The sequence below is a fragment of the Hemitrygon akajei genome, chromosome 5 (assembly GCF_048418815.1).
Source record: "Hemitrygon akajei chromosome 5, sHemAka1.3, whole genome shotgun sequence".
In the NCBI taxonomy this organism is placed as follows: Eukaryota; Metazoa; Chordata; class Chondrichthyes; order Myliobatiformes; family Dasyatidae; genus Hemitrygon; species Hemitrygon akajei.
In genome coordinates, this window is record NC_133128.1 from 117,473,781 (window position 1) to 117,488,137 (window position 14,357).

A 14,357-nucleotide genomic window follows, 5' to 3' on the forward strand; every position below is an offset into this window, starting at 1 on the left:
AACTAATGCACATGCCATCAGGTTGGAGGCTAACCTGACAGATTCTGAAGGGTCACTCTTACAACCCGAGTTGTTCCTCATCATGGCAATAGATGGGGAACCATGGATCGACCTGTCAAAATGGGGATGGGAGGTTGAATTAAAATGGTGGGCCACCAGGTGATTCTGCCTTTTGAGACAGGCAAATTGAAGGTACTCAATGAAGCAATTCCCATAATCTGCGTTTGGTCTCGCTGATGTAGAAGAGGCCAGAACGACAGGCACAAGGTACACTCGATGACCCCAACAGATACCAAGTGAAGTATCATCTCACCTGGAAGGACATTTGTGACACTGAATGGGAGTGAGGGAGGACTTGTAGGGGCAAGTGTAGCACCTGTTCCACCTGCAAAGACAAGTGCTAGGATAGAGATCTTTCTAGGGGAAATGAATGAACACAGAACTCCAGAAAGTGGGGAAGTAGCTGAGGAAACACAACTATAGAACATAACCACACAGAACAGGACCTTTGGCCCACGATGGTGGGACAACCTCTTAAACTCTAAGGTCAATTTAACCCCTTCCTCACACATAGTCCTCCATTTTTCTATTGTCCATTTGCCTACCAAGGAGTTTCTTAAGTATCCCTGATGTACCTGCCTCAACACCTACTCCTGACAGGGCATTCCAATGCACTCACCACTCTGCGTGTCAAAAAAAAACCTACCGCTGATATCCCCCCTATACTTTTCTCCAATTGTGTTAAGATTTTGCCAGCTTGTGTTAGCCACTTATGGCCTGGGAAAAAGTCTCTGGCTGTCCACTTGATCGATGCCTCTTAACATCTTGTAGATCTCTTTCAAGTCACCTCTCATCCTCCTTTATTCCAGAGAGGAAAGCCCTAACTCACTCAACCTATCTTCATATGACATGCTCTCTATTCCAGGCTGCATCCTGGTAAATCTGTCAGGAATGGACCCAAGTGCAGGATGCAGGCACTGAAGTATTAGGGGTAGGACAGGATGGGGATGCCATGGCATGAAAGGGGTAATGTAGGCAGGGCAGACAGCAGGAGCCCAGAGTTCAGGCAGGGCAGACAGCAGGAGCCCAGAGTTCAGGCAGGCACATAACTGCTGGGCAGGGCCACCTCCCAGGCAAGAACAGAGGCCCAGGCAAGACACAGAACCCTGGGCAGGTGCAGGCACAACCCATAGGGAGCAATGGGTGGAAAGGGTAGGAGTCCTCAGGGCAGGCTGCATCCTGGGCAGTACTGCCTCCCAGGCAGAGACAGAGGCCTGGGCAGGTGCAGGGCATAACCCATCTGAGGTGACGGTAGGAAGGGAACAGAGTCCCTCCTCTGGGCAACAGCAGACAACCTGGCTTACCCAATGGAGGAAAGGGAACAGAAGGGAGCTGGGTCCAGGGTGAGCAGCAGGACTACCATGATACACCAGTAAATTGGGAAAGGCAACCGACAGCATGACAGCACAGGCAAGGCAAATAAGGTGGAACAGCAGGACCAGCACACACAAGAGAAGCAGGGGAACAAGACCAACCAGACAGAACAGACACAGAGTAGGCCTTCAACCAGAACAGGATTCTCAGCAAGCCAGTGGACCAGGTACAGAACAGGATCACAAACTAGGTACCAAGCAAGACAACCCCCTTCTCAACTAGGCTCAGTCCCCGAGCCCCTTATAAACACCTGCCCCTAATAGGCAACAGGTGCACCACCTTAAGCCAAGATGATCCAATGGCTCCGGGTGACAGGAGGGCTGGCTGCAAGGCCAGGAGTCCGGAGTCCACGGACCGGAGCAAGACCCGGAAGGTGGGCTCCGGACCGGACCCTAACAATCTCCTCTGCACCCTCTCTAAAGCTTCTACATCCTTTCTACAATGACCTCCACTGAAGTTAGGTGGGTTAAAAAAAACACTAAGTGGCCATTTTAATAGGTACACTTGTACACCTGTTCGTTAATGCAAATATCTAATTAGTCAATCATTACTAGCAACTCGATGAATAAAAACATGCAGACATGGTCAAGGGGTGCAGTTATTGTGCAGACCAAACATCAGAATGGGGAAGAAATATGATTTATTTTACTTTGACCATGGAATATTTGTTGGTACCAAGTGGGGTGGTTTGAGAATCTCAGAAGCTGCTGATCTCCTGGGATTTTCACGCACAACAGTCTTGAAAGTTTCCAAAGAATGGAGCAAGAATCAAAAGTCATCCAGTGACCAGCAGCTGTGTGGATGAAAACACCTTGTTAATGAGAGAGGTCAGATGAGAATGGCCAGGCTGGTTTAAGCTGACAGGAAGACAACAGTAACTCACATAACCACATGTTACAACATTGGTGCGCAAGAGAGCATCTTTAAGTGTACAACACGTCAAACCTTGAGGTGGATAGGCTACAGCAGCAGAAGACCATGAACATACACTTAGCAGCCGCTTTATTAGGTCTAGGAGGAACGTAATAAAGTTGCCACTGAGTATAACTTCAAGTGGCTGAAGGATGTGGGATGAGTCAGGATGAGTAACGATAACAAAAACACTGAGATTGCCTTGCTGTCTGTGGCCAGGCCTTTGAACTCCTTCCAATGTCATTTTCAGCTCGGAATTTTGAAAGCTGAGGCATCCATGCTGGGTTGGCAGAGGGCCTGCCTTGTTAGATTGCTGACACCAGGAGGGTCATCTCAGTGAGGTTCTGAGAGTTCTGTACTCTCTAACTTTCCTCCACAGCCCTTTGAGTGTACGATGTTCGACTGAGCATCAACCTGCCAAAGCAATTGCGATATTGGTGAACTTTCATGCAGAGACGTTTGGGGAGTTATAGACCAAGGGAACTGTGTGTGTGTGTGTTGGGGGGAGGGTGTTGGGGCCTTCAACCCCAATTCGTCCATGCTGACCAAGTTATCTGAGCTAATCCAATCTGCCTTTGTTTGACTCGTATCCATCTCAACCTTTCCTATCCATCCACCTCAGAATCAGAGTGAGGTTTATTATCACTGACATATGTCACAAAATTTGTTATTTGTGGCAACAGTACAGTGCAATAAATTAAATATAAGATCATAAGACTGAAACATAGGAACAGAACATGACCATTTAGCCGATCGAGTCTGCTCAACCCCAGTCTTCAGCCTTCTCCCTGTAACCTTTCATGCCCTGACTAATCAGAACCTTCTTAAATACATCCAATGACTTGTTCTCCACAGCCATCTGTGGCAATGAATTCCACAGATTCCCCAACAGCTAGCTAAAGAAATCCCTTTCCATCTCCATTCTAATTGGATATTCCCCTATTCTAACGCTGTGCCCTCTGGTCCTAGACTCCCTAACAATAGGAAACATTCTCCCCACATTCACTTGTTAGGTACCCCTAGAGTTCATATTTTCCATGGACAACCATTTTAAAATGTCGGGAGAATGAGACTAGCTTTTGGACACTGTTTGTGCTGCTAATGAGAGAGAGAGAGAGAGAGAGAGAAGAAGGGGGGGGGGGCGGCACCCAGCGCAGATGTGAGAGAGAGAGAGACAAAGATTTAAAGTTATGGCTCCATGGCTGAATATTTACTTTTGCTCCAAGGACACCTTTGGCTGCTTGTAAGATTCTTGCTGAGACTGCAAGGCGGGACCAGGTGATGGACGGCCGGTACCCCGCAAGGGGAGATAAAAAGCAGGTCTGCCAAGACACAAGCAGACACACCACGGGACACTGAAAGAACGTTGTGCACCCACAGGAAGGTGGGGGTTTGGAGGATCGATTCGGGGGAATCGATCAGAGGCTCACAGCGTGTGAAGGCAGACTGGTGGAGGCTTGTGTGTGTGTCCACGCTCGCCTGGGTGACAGGCTCACCTCTGAAGAATGGACGTGCCTGGTACAGAGGGGTCACAGTCGGTGACCACAACAGGACAAGAAGATAACAGAAGGTTTGACGGCAACTGCATCACCTCTCGCTCACTCTCTCTCTAATGGTACACCAGCAACTACCTCGACCTAAACTGAACTGAACTGAACTCTGCATCATCGTAAGGCTATTCATTTACCCCTAGACTTTGAAAGAGCTTGGTTTTGATTCCTATTTCCATATTTCTGTATATATCACTGCTAACCTGTTTTATATATATTTGCATTTTACAGTACTGTATTACTTAGTTTACCAATAAACACTATTAGTTACAGTAATACCAGACTCCAACGTGTATTCCATTTCTGCTGGTTCGGTAACCCGGTCACAGGGTACGTGACACACTCTATCTAGGCCTTTCAACATTCAATTGGTTTCAATGGGATCGTGCCTTATTTGTTTAAATTCCAGCGAGTACAGGCCCAGAGCCATCAAATAGATCTAAGGTAGTGAGCAGTAAGGATGTCAGGAAGGACAGGCAGGTGATGAAGCAAATTTGCAGCCATTGGGATGAGTTGCAGTGCAATAAAGTTGCGGTGCAATCAATGCAAAAAGTACCAAATATTGGACTTAAGGTGTTATACTTCAATGCACGCAGCAGAAGGAATAAGGTAGATGATCTTGTTGTACAGTTACAGATTGGCAGGTATGATATTGTGGCCATCACTGAGATGTGGCTAAAGGATGCATGTCTCTGGGAACTGAACGTCCAAGGATACACAGTGTATCGGAAGGATAGGCAGGTAGGTAGAGGGGGTGGTGTGGCTTTAACGGTAAGAAATGATATTAAATCATTAGAAAGAGTTGACATAGGATCGGAAGGTACAGAATCTTTATGGGTTGAGCTAAGAAATCGCAGGGGTAAAAGGACCCTGATGGCAATTATCTACAGGCCTCCAAACAGCTGCAGTGATGTAGACTACAAATTACAACAGGAAATAGAAAAGGCTTGCCAGAAGGGCAGTGTTATGATAACTGTAGGGGATTTTAACATGCAAGTGGATTGGGAAAATCAGGTCGGCACTGGATCTCAAGAGAGAGAATTTGTAGAATGTCTACGAGATGGCTTTTTAGAACAGCTTGTTGTTGAGTCCACTGGGGGATCGGCTGTACTGGATTGGGTATTGTGTAATGAATCAGAACTGATTAGAGAGATGGAAATGAAGGAACCCTTAGGAGGCAGTGATCACAACATGATTGAGTTCACTGTGAAATTTGAAAAAGAGAAGCCGAAATCCGATGTGTCGGTATTTCAGTGGAGTAAAGGAAATTACAGTGGCATGAGAGAGGAACTGGCCAAAGTTGACTGGAAAGGGACACTAGCGGGAAGGACAGCAGAGCAGCAGTGGCTGGAGTTTATGTGAGAAGTGAGGAAGGTGCAAGACAGATATATTCCAAAGAAGAAGAAATTTTCGAATGGAAAAAGGATGCAACTGTGGCTGACAAGAGAAGTCAAAGCCAAAGTAAAAGCAAAGCAGAGGGTATACAAGGAAGCAAAAATGAGTGGGAAGACAGAGGATTGGGAAGTTTTTAAAAGCTTACAAAAGGAAACTAAGAAGGTCATTAAGAGGGAAAAAATGAACTATGAAAGGAAGCTAGAAAATAATATCAAAGAGGATACTAAAAGCTTTTTCAAGTATATAAAGAGTAAAAGACAGGTGAGAGTAGATATAGGACTGATAGAAAATGATGCTGGAGAAATTGTAATGGGAGATAAGGAGATGGCGGAGGAACTGAACGAGTATTTTACATCAGTCTTCACTGAGGAAGACATTGGCAATATACTGGACATTCAAGGGTGTCAGGGAAGAGATATATGTGCAGTCACAATTACGACAGAGAAAGTACTCAGGACGCTGAATAGGGTAGATAAATCTCCTGGACCAGATGGAATGCACCCTCGTGTTCTGAAGGAAGTAGTAGTGGAGATTGTGGAGGCATTAGCAATGATCTTTCAAAAGTTGATAGACTCTGGCCTAGTTCGGAGGACTGGAAGATTGCAAATATCACTCCGCTATTTAAGAATGGGGTAAGGAAGCAAGCAGGAAATTATAGACCTGTTAGCTTGACATCGGTGGTTGGGAAATTGTTGGAGTCGATTGTCAAAAATGAGGTTACGGAGTACCTGGAGGCATATGACAAGATAGGCAGAACTCAGCATGGTTTCCTTAAAGGAAAATCCTGCCTGACAAACCTAGTGCAATTTTTTGAGGAAATTGCAAGTAGGCTAGACAAGGGAGATGCAGTGGATGTTGTGAATTTGGATTTTCAGAAGGCCTTTGACAAGGTGCCCCACATGAGGCTGCTAAACAAGATAAGAGCCCATGGAATTATGGGAAAGTTACATACGTGGATAGAGCATTGGTTGATTGGCAGGAAACAGAGAGTGGGAATAAAGGGATCCCATTCTGGTTGGCTGCCGGTTACCAAGTCAAGTCAAGTCAAGTCAAGTCAACTTTTATTGTCATTTCGACCATAACTGCTGGTACGGTACATAGTAAAAATGAGACAACATTTTTCAGGACCATGGTTTACATGACACAGTACAAAAAACTAGACTGAACTACGTAAAAAACAACACAGAGAAAGCTACACTAGACTACAGACCTACACTGGACTGCATAAAGTGCACAAAAACAGTGCAGACATTACAATAAATAATAAACAGGACAGTAGGGCAAGGTGTCAGTCCAGGCTTCGGGTATTGAGGAGTCTGATAGCTTGGGGGAAGAAACTGTTACATAGTCTGGTCGTGAGAGCCCGAATGCTTCGGAGCCTTTTCCCAGACAGCAGGAGAGAGAAGAGTTTGTATGAGGGGTGCATGGGGTCCTTCATAATGCTGTTTGCTTTGCGGATGCAGCGTGTAGTGTAAATATCCATAATGGCAGGAAGAGAGACCCCGATAATCTTCTCAGCTGACCTCACTATCCGCTGCTGGGTCTTGCGATCTGAGATGGTGCAATTTCTGAACCAGGCAGTGATGCAGCTGCTCAGGATGCTCTCAATACAACCCCTGTAGAATGTGATGAGGATGGGGGGGGAGGGTGGGAGATGGACTTCCCTCAGCCTTCGCAAGAAGTAGGGATGCTGCTGGGCTTTCTTTGCTACGGAGCTGGTGTTGACGGACCAGGTGAGATTCTCTGTCAAGTGAACACCAAGAAATTTGGTGCTCTTTATGATCTCTACCGAGAAGCCGTCGATGTTCAGCGGGGAGTGGTGTTCCTCAGGGGTCCGTGTTGGGGCCGCTTCTTTTTACGTTGTATATCAACGATTTGGATTATGAAATAGATGGCTTTGTGGCTTAGTTTGCTGATGATACAAAGATAGGTGGAGGGGCCGGTAGTGCTGAGGAAACAGAGGGTCTGCAGCAGATTGGGATAGATTGGGAGAATGGGCAAAGAAGTGGCAAATGAATTACAACGTCGGAAAGTTTATGGTCATGCACTTTGGTAGAAGAAATAAACAGGCAGACTATTATTTAAATGGGGAGAGAATTCAAAGTTCTGAGATGCAACGGGACTTGGGAGTCCTTGTGCAGGATACCCTTAAGGTTAACCTCCAAGCTGAGTCGGTGGTGAAGAAGGAGAATGCAATGTTGACATTCATTTCTAGAGGAATAGCGTATAGGAGCAGGGATGTGCTCTATAAGCTAAGACCTCACTTGGAACACTGTGTGCAGGTTTAGGCTCCTTATTTAAGAAAGGATGTGCTGACATTGGAGAGGGTTCAGAGATGATTCACTAGAATGATTCTGGGAATGAGAGTGTTAACATATGAGGAATGTTTGACTGCTCTTGGACTGTATTCCTTGGAGTTTAGAAGAATGAGGGGGGACCTCATAGAAACATTTCGAATGTTGAAAGGCATGGACAGAGTGGATGTGGCAAAGTTGCTTCCCATGGTGGGGGAGTCTAATACGAGAGGACATGACTTGAGGATTGCAGGGCGCTCATTCAGAACAGAGATATGAAAATTTTTTTTAGCCAGAGGGTGGTGAATCTATGGAACTTGTTCCCACGGGCAGCAGTGGAGGCCAAGTCATTGGGTGTATTTAAGGCAGAGATTGATAGGTACCTGAGTAGTCAGGGCATCAAAGGTTATGGTGAGAAGGCGGGGGAATGGGTCTAAAGGGGAGATTGCATCAGCTCATGATGAAATGGTGGAGCAGACTCGATGGGCCGAATGGCTGGCTTCTGCTCCTTTGTCTTATGGTCTAACTGCTCCTCATACCATAACCCCTTCATTGCTGGAATCATTTTCATGAACCTCCTCTGAACCGTCTCTAATGTCAGCACATCCATTCAGATAAGAGCCCAAAACAGCTCGCAATACTCCAGGTAAAACCTCACAAGTGCCTTATAAAACTTCGGCATTACATTCTTGCTTTTACAGTATATTCTAGTCTTCTTGAAATGAACACAAACATTGCATTTGTCTTCCTCACCACCAATTCAACCCGAGTTAATCTTTGGGAAATCCTGCATAAGGACTCTCGTCCCTTTGCACCTCAGATTTTTGAATTTTCTCCCAGTTTAGAAAATAGTTTATGCTTTTAATCTTTCTACTGAAGTGCATGACCATACACTTCTCTACGCTATGTTCCATTTGCAACTTCTTTGCCCACTTTCCTAATCTGTTCCAGTCCTTTTTCAGCCTCAGAGCCTCTCTACCAAACCCCTTAATTCGTGTTAGTGGGGGTGGTGGTGAAGGTGAAGGGAAAGAAGGAACTTTTGGAGTCAACTTCAGAAACTTATCCTTGAGTAAGCCTTTCTCTGTAACTCAGGTCCTACCAGATCATTCATCAAGCTAGAGTTACAATGTGTTATTTATAAGTGTTTCACCAAAAAGAAATTTAAAACCATATCTGACTATTCTTGCGAGATCATTTGTCAGGCAGTATCTATTGTAGTCCAGCAGGGAAACCAGACTCTCCACTACTAATTTTATCTACACATTGTTGTCAAGACAGGACCTGAAGAGACAAAGAGACGCCATTTTTAATGAATTATGGATCTGTATTCACAGATCCCTCTGTTCTACATCACTCCCCAGAGCCCCTTAGCTCAACGTGTAAGTCCTAACCTGATTGGTCGTCCCAAAGTGCAACAACTTACACTTATCTGCATTAAATTCAATTTGCCATTTTGCAGCCAATTTTTCAGCTGGTGCAGATCCCTCTGCAAACTTTGATAACCTTCCTTGCTGTCCACTACACCCCCAGTTTTGGTATCATCTACAAATTTGCTGATCCAGTTTACCATATTATCATCAAGACCGTTGATATAGATGATAAACAAAAATGGACCCAGCACCAATCAATGCGGCACACCACTAGTCACAGGCCTCCAGTCAGAGAGGTAGCCATCTACTACCATCCTACAGCTTCTTCCAATGTCTAATCCAATTTACCAACTTATCTTGGATGCCAAGTGACTAAATCTTCTCGACCAACCTCCCATGTGGGACCTTGTCAAAAGCCTTGCTAAAGTTCATGTAGACAACATCCACTGCCTTGCCTTCATCAGCTTTCCTGGTAACTTCCTCAGAAGACTCTACAAAATTGGTTAGACACAACCTACCATGCAGAAAACCTTGTTGACTATTCCTAATCTGTCCTTGTCTATCTGAATATTTATATAATCCAGTCCCTTAGAATACCTTCCAAAAATGTACCCACTACTGATGTCAGGCTCACCAGCAATAGTTCCCTGGATTATTTTTAGAATTGTTCTTAAAGAGCGGAAAAACATTAGCTATCCTCCAGTCCTCTTGCACCTCACCCGTGGCCAAACATCACTGCCAGAACCCCTGTAACTTCTGCACTTGCCTCCCACAGGCTCCAAAGGAGCACCTTGTCAGGCCCTAGGCCGTTATCCACTCTAATGTGCCTCAAACACCTCCTCCTCCTCCTCTGTAATCTATGATCCATGACCTTGCTGCTGCTTTCCCTCACTTCTGGAGACTCTGTGTCCAACTCCAAAGTAAATCTGATGAAAAAAACCCATTTAAGATCTTCCCCATCTCTTTCGGCTCCATGCATAGGTGACCACTCTGATCTTCCAGAGGACCAATTTTGTCCTTTGCTATCCTTTTTCTCTTCATATATTATGGAAGCTCTTGGGATTTTTCTTCACCTTGTATGCTAGAGATGAGGAATTGTATGCACAATTAAAAGGGCTAAAACCTAACTGACTTATTGGCAGCTTGTCAAGTCGTGCTGTGAGAATAATGTATGAACAAAGAAATGTTGGTTCCATGAGAAGCTTCTCGGTCTACCCTTATCAAAATATGTGATAACAATGTATATCAGCAGCTCCAAACAGTCTTCTGGGCCCACTTGACTACCCAGCTTGGTGAGCAGGGACTCTGTTTTGTCACTGGGAACGCAAGCTTGGTAATACAGTAAACAGTTAGTATGTCGGCGTCCGGTCCGGTCTGGTCCGGAACCCGCGTTCCAGGTCTTGATCCGGTCAGTGGACTCCGGGTCTTGCAGCCGTCCCTCCCGTCACCCTTGAGCCAGTTAGGATCCTCCTGGCTTAAGGAGGTACACCTGTAGCCAATTCAGCTGCAGGTGTTTATAAGGGGCCTTGGGACTGAGACCAGGCAGGTGGTCGTTTGTTCCGTATCCTGTTTACCCTGCTCGGGTACTCACCTGCTCTGTATTTGTTCTGTCCAGGTTGGTCTTGTTCCCCTACTTTTTCTCGCGTGCGCTGGTCCCGCTGCTCCGCCGGCACTGTCTACTTGCCTCTCTGAGCTGCCTGGGGATCATGGCTGTCGTGCAGGTCACCCTGGATCTAGTCCCCGTTCTACCTCTTTGCCTCCGTCGGGTGGGTCCGGCCGGACTACCGCTGCCCGGCGGGGTATTCTGCTCCTTTCCTCCCACCCCACCCTGCTTCCGATGGGTTGTGCCCCGCACCTGCATAGGAGTCCGCGTCTTGCCCAGGCCTCCGTGTTTTCGCCTGGGAGGCGGCCCTACCCGAGACATATGCGGCCCGTCCGGGCGGGGGGGGGAGGAGGAGGCTCTCCTGCAGCCAAGCCATATACCTCAAGACCCTGCCTTCTGCCCGAACTCGGGATCCTTTTGCCTCGCCTGACTCGCCGGAACTCTGGAATCCTGCTCTGCCTGCCCGACTAAGACTCTGTCTACCTGAACCCCAGCATTACCCCTTGCATGCCATGGCATCCCCCTCCTGTCCTACCCCTGTACTCCAGTGCCTGTGTCCTGCACTTGGGTCCATTCCCGTCCCTGTTCCTGACATGGTAATTTAAAGTAAACTGTGTTTGACAGTTATTCCCTGGGTCTGAACCTGAAGTCCTCTGGTAGAGAGGCACATCAACATTTGGCACTGTGAGTAGAGTCACAATATGTGGTAGACCCATCATCAAAATTGAATAAGTGGACGGACGGACAGTTGGGGTGAATCAGAGACGAATGGGCTCACAAGGTAAGCTTTAACCTTGGTTCCTCTTTGCTCTCTGATGACTCTGTTCCTTCATTTTGGCGGGTAAAATCCACTGACAGGACCAAAAGGGAATAAAGAAGACAAGTGGTTCAAGTCCCCTGGAATGGTAAATTAAGACAGGTGTTTTGAGTCCCCCGGAATAGTAAGCCAAGACGGGTGGCTCGAGTTGCCCACAATATGATAGGTGCTACTTAGACAAAAGGGGGAGGGGAGTAGTCCATTACAGAATATAATAGACAAATATCCAGACAATGGAAAAAAAACTGAGACAAAAGTCGCTCCGATTGTCTAAACATTTGGGAAGATTGGAGGGTTGTGGATGTTGTTCCCTTATTCAAGAAAAGGAGTAGAAATACCCCAGAAAATTATAGACCAGTGAGTCTTACCTCAGTGGTTGGTAAGTTGGTGAAGAAGATCCTTAGAGGCAGGATTTATAAACTTTTGGAGAGGCATAATATTAGGAATAGTCAGCATAGCTCTGTCAAAGGCAGGTCATGCCTTACGAGCCTGAATGAATTTTTTAAGGATATGACTAAACACATTGATGAAGGTAGAACCGTAGATGTAGTGTTTATAGATTTTAGCAAGACATTTGATAAGGTACCACATGCAAGGCTGAGAGAGAAAGTAAGGAGGCATGGGATCCAAGGGGACATTGCTTTGTGGATCCAGAACTGGCTTGTCCACAGAAGGCAGAGTGGTTGTAGACGGGTCATTTTCTGCATGGAGGCCGGTGACCAGTGGTGTGCCTCAGCAATCTGTTCTGTGACCCTTACTCTTTGTGATTTTTATAAATGGCCTGGATGAGGAAGTGGAGGGATGGGTTCATAAATTTGCTGATGACACAAAAGTTGGTGGTGTTGTGGATAGTGTGGAGGGTTATCAGAGGTTACAGCGGGGCATTGATAGGATGCAAAACTGGGCTGAGAAGTGGCAGATGGAGTTCAACCCAGTTAAGTGTGAGGCGATTCATTTTGGTAGACCAAATATGATGGCAGAATATAGCATTAATTCTATATTCATCATTGATTGAGTTGGGATTGAGTTTAAGAGACGAGAGGTAATGTTGCATCTAGAAAGGACCCTGGTCAGACCCCACTGGGAGTACTGTGCTCAGTTCTGGTCGCCTTACTTGCAGGATGGATGTGGAAACCATAGAAAGGGTGCAGAGGAGATTTACAAGGATTGGTTTTACTGGGACCGATACACACTCAGTATCAATTGCCCATGAGAACCGCTCCTAACCCACAAGCCGGTGTGGCGGGACAACCACCTACTGTGCAAATCCGTAAGCCCTGGACCCCTTCCGAACTCCGTGATATACTGAATGCCGCCCCTGACAAAAGGTCGACCTCCAGGGGTTCTGTAATTATTTAAGAACTGTCCTGACTATTTATTCCGCTAACTTCCGAGATTTGTTCCCTTTAGCTATGGCCGCTCTTACTGCTACTGATCAGACACAATTCACCACTCGGCTTGGACATGGCGATCGCGACCGGGCAAACCGAGCCGTGGACGACTGAAAATATATTGGATGCCTTGTCCCACGTTCTGCCCCCCCCTCCATAGATGTAACTAAGGTCTTGGAGTGTAAACCCAGGAAAGGTGAGCCCCTGATGATTTTCTAGAACGTTTTAATGCAGTTTATTCTGCACGATCGGGAGATCTGCTGTACACAGCAGGGAACCAGCCCCCACAGTTCTGTGCTCTTCTCCTCCAAACCCTGCTCAGCAAGGTGGCCAACAGGGTTCAAGTCAACTGTTGGGGGTGGTGGGGGGGGGGGTAAACAGCCTACCTGGGGGAAGAAACAGTGGCCGTGCCTCTGGCACAGAGTCCGGCCCTGTGGCTCAGAAGGGTAGGGAAAGGAAGAGGAAGGCAGTAGTGTCCCCTATCACTATAGTTAGTGGGTTGGACAGGCAATTCCGTGGACGCAGGAAAGAAACTCAGATGGTAGTTTGCCTCCCAGTTGCCAGGGTCTGGAATGTTTCAGATCGCGTCCAAGATGTCCTGCGGTGGCAGGGAGGGAGAACAGCCAGAGGTCGTGGCTCACATATTGGTACCAATGACATGGGTAGGAAAAGGGAAGAGGTCCTGAAAACAGGCTACAGGGAGTTAGGGGGGAAGTTGAGAAGCAGGACCGCAAAGGTAGTAATCTCGGGTTTACTGCCTGTGCCACGCGATTGTGAATATAAGAATAGAATGAGGTGGAGGAAAAATGCGTGGCCGAGTGATTGGAGCAGGGGGCAGGGATTCAGATTTCTGGATCATTGGGACCTCTTTTGGGGCAGGTGTGACCTGTACAAAAAGGACGAGTTGCACCTGAAACACAGGGGCACCAAAATCCTGGCGGGGGTGGGGGTTGCTAAGGCTACTGGGGAGAGTTTAAACTAATAAACATTAAAGTTTAAACATAATCCAACTGTGGTAGTCCAGCAGGTTTTGCTAAGTTGTAATCGATATAAAATTGAGAGAAGCATATTAGAACCACAGAACATTACAGCTCTGAAACAGGCCTTTTGGCCCTTCTTGGTTGTGCCGAACCATTTTTCTGCCTAGTCCCATTGACCTGCACCTGGCCCATCTCCCTCCATACACCTCTCATCTATGTACCTGTCCAAGTTTTTCTTAAATGTCAAAAGTGGCATTCACCACTTCATCTGGCAGCTCATTCCACACTCCCACCACTCTGCGTGAAGAAGCCCCCCCCAATGTTCCCTTTAAACTTTTCCCTTCACCCTTAACCCATGACCTGTTTTTTCTCCCCTGGCCTCTGGAAAAAGCCTGCTTGCATTCACTCTATCTATACCCATCATAATTTCATACCTCTATCAAATCACCCCTCATTCTCCTACGCTGCAGGGAATAAAGTCCTAACCTATTCAACCTTTCTCTGTAACTCAGTTTATTGTTCAAGAGGCTGTCTGACTTAAATGTATTTGGTTTTTCTATCAAATCTTTGTTTGGCCAGGTTACGTACCCCGTAACGGGTTAAAAAGAAGC